At 62.4% G+C, this 5,000-nt stretch overlaps 1 pseudogene; it reads right to left on the bottom strand.

Annotated features, from left to right (window-relative positions):
- The window catches only part of LOC126430612 (large subunit ribosomal RNA), a 7,955-nt pseudogene that overhangs the window by 2,030 nt on the left and 925 nt on the right, over positions 1-5,000 (bottom strand).

Below are 5,000 nucleotides of genomic sequence, written 5' to 3'. Positions count from 1 at the left end.
TGCGCGAGTCCACGGGCAACATAGCGCACGATCGCGTCATGCCGCTTAACCCGGGACCCGTGCGTCCTGAAGCAAGCCTGTAACACGTGGTTGGCGGTCTCTACGGCCTGGCAGCCCGCGCGGCATCTGGTGTCCGCCTCCCGCCCGCGACTGCGCCGTGCCTTCGTGGGGAAGGCGTTGATGCGGGCGCGGAGAGCGTCGATGAAGTTACGCCCAGATAGCAGGCGACTGGTGTCAGCGACCCACTGGTGTTGCCCCTTGACGGCGGCGGAAGATGACAGCGCCGCACCGTCAAAGGCAACGTGCAGGCGCGCGGCCCACATCTCTCCAACCTGCGTCGACGATTTGAGGAGGTGGCCCTCCCACATAAGATGCCGCTCCAGCGCCTCAATCTCACGCTGCACCTCGTCCCGGCCTGCACCGTCGGCGGCTGGCCCAATCCTCTTCAGCGCCAGGAGACGGGACCGGCGAAGTGTTGGCCCCATCCATCGGCATGATGGGATGCCGAGGCCTCCCTGGGCTACAGGAGCGTGGAAGTAGCCCAGGGGAGTGTCCGCCGGAAGGCGGAACCATCTCCTGACGGCGGCACGGATGGTCACATCTGCCGCTTTCAACGCACCCACTCGGGTGCGGCTGAGGGCCAGCCCATGGTACAGGCCAGGCAGAAGTACGGTGGTGAGGGCGTGGAGGCGCTGTTGCGGCTTGAGCGGAGCTCGGGAGATGACGTCCAGCTGCTCCACCAGGTGGCGTCGTGGGTTGAAAACGCAGCGACCAGCGGTGGAGAATTGCAGTCCCAGGTACCGGAAGGTTTCACCCACACGTAGGGCGGGCACGGTGGCGTTGCCCGCTTTGAAGGTAACGTCGGCGTCGACCTTCACCTTCTTGTCGCGCCCAGACGCGACTAAGGCGAGGGTGAAACACTTCCGGGCGTTGATCTGCAGCCCCAGATGGGCAAGGGCTGCGACGGCTGCGTCGATGAGGGACTGCAATCCCCTCGCGGTCGATGCAAAAAGCAGGACGTCATCTGCGAAGGCCGCAGCGTTAACTCTGCGACCAAGGATCCGAGCTCCGATGTGGGAGGGAAGTTGACTCAAAACATAGTCCACCGCAAAATTGAAAAGGAGGGGGGAGAGGGGGTCACCCTGACGCACACCCCTAGCCGGCTGCAGGGGCACGCCCACGTCGGCGCCGCCCGCTATCACCGTCGTGCTACCCTCGTAACACCTTTCGACGTACTCAATAAAGCAATCCGGCAGGCCATGAGCCCTCAGCACGGGGCGGAGGGCGGCATGGTCCACCGAATCGAACGCTTTAGAGACGTCGATCGATGCCACAAAAACAGAGCGACAGGAGCGGACTGCGTCGGTGAGAGCAGTGTCCAAGATGAAGGTGTTTTCCAACATCCCATCCCGGGGGATGAATGCCCGCTGACGTTCGTCCACAGCACATGCACGCATCAGGCGTGACGCGAGAACCTTGTGAAAGGTCCGCGCCAACACCGAGCAGACCGTAATGGGGCGAAAGTCAGCGGGGGATGTTGGTGCAGCCGTTTTGGGGAGAAGTGACGTCCGGGCGCGAAGCAGACGCTCAGGGAGGGCGCGGGCCAGGAGGAAGAGGTTCAAGAGTTTCACCAGGACTTCATGCGGCAGGCGCCGCAGCTCCGCTGGAGTCAGGCCGTCCGGCCCGGCTGCCGATCCCCTGGGCGGCAAGGCAGCAGCGACCTCCTCACGTGTGACCGGCCCCCATAGGCACTCAGGAGCGACAGGCTCCGAGTGCGGGAGAAGGCGGTCACGGATGAAGCCGGCGGTGGAGATCGGCTTCTTCGTGAAGAGGTCCGCCCAGAAGTCCAGCAGACCGGGGATGTCGGGTGGCGGCTGCAGCAGGGTGCCGTCCAGCAAGCCGCGCACGCACCGCGCACGCGACCTACGGAAGGCGTCCTGTGTCCGCGCGTATTCCCAGCGGCGCCGCTTGCGCTTCTGCAGCGGCGGGGCTGCAGGCGGCCGCTTGGATGGTTGGCGCGGCCGCTGCGTCCTGGTGATCGACCTCTCCCCCCTGGACCCGACCGACGCAAGGGCATCCGGGAGCATGCCCAGGATGACATCGGGCGGCGTGCCCCGCCCCAGACCAATGACTCGATCCAGGGCAGAGAAACGCTGGGCGGAAGCAGGTAGCCCCGCCAGATGCTCCCAGATGGCGGCGTCAGTCGGCCCCTCCGGCGGCGGCCCGGTGGTGTCGGCCGCGAAGTCCTCGGCTGCGTCGACGGGCGGCGCAGCGGCCTCGCCCGCGTCAGGCAGCGAGCTCGCTGCTCCACGGCGGGACGCCGGCTCTTCACCCCGACCGATCTCAAGTGCCTCCATGAATTGGCGGACAAGCTGCTTGTGGGCAGCTTGCCGCCGTCGGCACTTGATTGCCTCAAGCGTTCGGTCGGGGAACATCCTGGTAAGTTCTTGATTTACAAAGAAGAACCGGGCGTCCCTCTCCAGGAACAGTTCGGCCTCTGCCTTGGCGAGCGACAGGACTTCTTCCTCCGTCCACCTCGCGCGATGCCTCTCCGTCACGATCTCAGCGTTGGCGGCCGCAGGGTGTTGGCGGCGGCGATGGACCCCGAGACCGTTCTTCGTGGTAAAAGTGCGGTGGCACTCACTGCAAGCAAAGGGAGCTACACAAACTATCGCATTTTCGTTACGGCCGGTTGGCCGGATAGGTGCTGGGGTAGCTGGGGTGGCACCTTCAGCGGAAGGGCCACCATCTCTTGTTTCTTGTCGGCTGCCCCCAACTATAAAGGGATAATGCGAGGGGGGGCTGGTAACCCCCCCAAGCCCCTGGTGCGGTCTTCCACTCTGCAAAAATCAGCGGGCCCACGAGAAGGGGAGAAGACCGCAGGAGAGGAGAGGCTAAGAGGGCTAGGCCCATGTATTGCGCATCACTCTCCCTGTAACTATAACCCAAGGAAGGCACCTCGCAGCAGCAGCACGACTACATCAAGACCGCACTTCGAAAAGCCAAGTCCGGATGCAGCCACACCGCCGCCACTTGGCCACCTTAAGAGAGTCATAGTTACTCCCGCCGTTTACCCGCGCTTGCTTGAATTTCTTCACGTTGACATTCAGAGCACTGGGCAGAAATCACATTGCGTCAACACCCGCTAGGGCCATCGCAATGCTTTGTTTTAATTAGACAGTCGGATTCCCCCAGTCCGTGCCAGTTCTGAGTTGATCGTTGAATGGCGGCCGAAGAGAATCCGCGCACCCGCGCGCCCCCGGAGGAGCACGCTAAGGCGGACGCGGCCTCGCAGCAAGGAAGATCCGTGGGAGGCCAAGGCACGGGACCGAGCTCGGATCCTGCACGCAGGTTGAAGCACCGGGGCGCGAACGCCGCGCAGGCGCGCGCATCCTGCACCGCCGGCCAGCACGAGGCCAACCAACGGCGAGAGCAGACCACGCCCGCGCTAAACGCCCGCACTTACCGGCACCCCTACGGCACTCACCTCGCCCAGGCCCGGCACGTTAGCGCTGACCCACTTCCCGACCAAGCCCGACACGCCCCGATCCTCAGAGCCAATCCTTATCCCGAAGTTACGGATCCAATTTGCCGACTTCCCTTACCTACATTATTCTATCGACTAGAGGCTCTTCACCTTGGAGACCTGCTGCGGATATGGGTACGAACCGGCGCGACACCTCCACGTGGCCCTCTCCCGGATTTTCAAGGTCCGAGGGGAAGATCGGGACACCGCCGCAACTGCGGTGCTCTTCGCGTTCCAAACCCTATCTCCCTGCTAGAGGATTCCAGGGAACTCGAACGCTCATGCAGAAAAGAAAACTCTTCCCCGATCTCCCGACGGCGTCTCCGGGTCCTTTTGGGTTACCCCGACGAGCATCTCTAAAAGAGGGGCCCGACTTGTATCGGTTCCGCTGCCGGGTTCCGGAATAGGAACCGGATTCCCTTTCGCCCAACGGGGGCCAGCACAAAGTGCATCATGCTATGACGGCCCCCATCAACATCGGATTTCTCCTAGGGCTTAGGATCGACTGACTCGTGTGCAACGGCTGTTCACACGAAACCCTTCTCCGCGTCAGCCCTCCAGGGCCTCGCTGGAGTATTTGCTACTACCACCAAGATCTGCACCGACGGCGGCTCCAGGCAGGCTCACGCCCAGACCCTTCTGCGCCCACCGCCGCGACCCTCCTACTCGTCAGGGCTTCGCGGCCGGCCGCAAGGACCGGCCATGACTGCCAGACTGACGGCCGAGTATAGGCACGACGCTTCAGCGCCATCCATTTTCAGGGCTAGTTGCTTCGGCAGGTGAGTTGTTACACACTCCTTAGCGGATTCCGACTTCCATGGCCACCGTCCTGCTGTCTTAAGCAACCAACGCCTTTCATGGTTTCCCATGAGCGTCGATTCGGGCGCCTTAACTCGGCGTTTGGTTCATCCCACAGCGCCAGTTCTGCTTACCAAAAGTGGCCCACTTGGCACTCCGATCCGAGTCGTTTGCTCGCGGCTTCAGCATATCAAGCAAGCCGGAGATCTCACCCATTTAAAGTTTGAGAATAGGTTGAGGTCGTTTCGGCCCCAAGGCCTCTAATCATTCGCTTTACCGGATGAGACTCGTACGAGCACCAGCTATCCTGAGGGAAACTTCGGAGGGAACCAGCTACTAGATGGTTCGATTAGTCTTTCGCCCCTATACCCAGCTCCGACGATCGATTTGCACGTCAGAATCGCTACGGACCTCCATCAGGGTTTCCCCTGACTTCGTCCTGGCCAGGCATAGTTCACCATCTTTCGGGTCCCAACGTGTACGCTCTAGGTGCGCCTCACCTCGCAATGAGGACGAGACGCCCCGGGAGTGCGGAGGCCGCCGCCCCGTGAAGGGCGGGGAAGCCCCATCCTCCCTCGGCCCGCGCAAGGCGAGACCTTCACTTTCATTACGCCTTTAGGTTTCGTACAGCCCAATGACTCGCGCACATGTTAGACTCCTTGGTCCGTGTTTCAAG

This window comes from Schistocerca serialis, unplaced genomic scaffold, assembly GCF_023864345.2.
Source record: "Schistocerca serialis cubense isolate TAMUIC-IGC-003099 unplaced genomic scaffold, iqSchSeri2.2 HiC_scaffold_1052, whole genome shotgun sequence".
Classification (NCBI taxonomy): domain Eukaryota; kingdom Metazoa; phylum Arthropoda; class Insecta; order Orthoptera; family Acrididae; genus Schistocerca; species Schistocerca serialis.
The sequence above is the reverse complement of the archived record's forward strand: the minus strand, read 5'-3'. Positions and strand labels throughout refer to the sequence as shown.